Below are 928 nucleotides of genomic sequence, written 5' to 3'. Positions count from 1 at the left end.
CTTGCCTCAGCCTCCCGAGTAACTGGGACTACAGGCACCTGCCACAGTGCCCAGCTGTTTTTTTGTTGCAGTTTGGCTGGGACCGGATTTGACCCCACCACCCTTGGCATATGGGGCCAGCACCCTATTCAGTGAGCCACAGGCGTTGCCCAAGAATATTCCAGTTTGAAAGAAGCGTATATTAAAGTATTCATATGTAAAAGAACATCATGTTTGCAATGTACCCTCAAATGATCCAGATAAAATATATATATCTGTATGTGTAAAGAAAGAAAAAGAGAGAGAGACAGAGTAATATAGGAAAATAAAGCAAATGTGGCAAAATGTTAAGATTGGAGGAAATCTGGGTGAAAAATGTGTGGGAATTTTCTTTGTATTATTCTTGCAACTTTTATGTAAGTCTGTAAATTACATCAATTAAGATTAAACATTAAAACAACATCATAAAAGACAAGTGGATCTCCAGCAGCTTGTGCTAGATGGAGGTTTGATGATAACGAATCAGTCCAGAGGAAAACAAGATGTAGAATCAAACACACAGATGGACACGGCTGTGCTTCTCCAAAGTACATTTTATCCAAATCTCTTTAGACAATACAATAGACCGAGCACCACGTCCCGCTTAATTCTCATCTGTTGTCAGGGTATGTTCATTTATGTCATCTTTCCCTGAGATCACAATCGAGCTTAGATTGTTTAAAATATTCATGAATTAGGTTAATTCCCCAGGAACTGTAATACTAATGCATTTAACTCTACATAACATCCGGAAATAGAGAGACCGTCCACCTATATATGTGGTCAGTGGCCAGAGCTCACAGGAGAGTGAGATTAGAACTGATGCCTTCCGCTCAGCGCCTGTGGCTGAAGTGGCTAAGGCGCCAGCCACATACACCTAAGATGGTGAGTTTGAATCCAGCCTGGACCC

The sequence above is a fragment of the Otolemur garnettii genome, unplaced genomic scaffold (assembly GCF_000181295.1).
Source record: "Otolemur garnettii isolate 467f Iridium unplaced genomic scaffold, OtoGar3 scaffold00116, whole genome shotgun sequence".
In the NCBI taxonomy this organism is placed as follows: Eukaryota; Metazoa; Chordata; class Mammalia; order Primates; family Galagidae; genus Otolemur; species Otolemur garnettii.
This window is presented reverse-complemented; position numbering follows the sequence as displayed.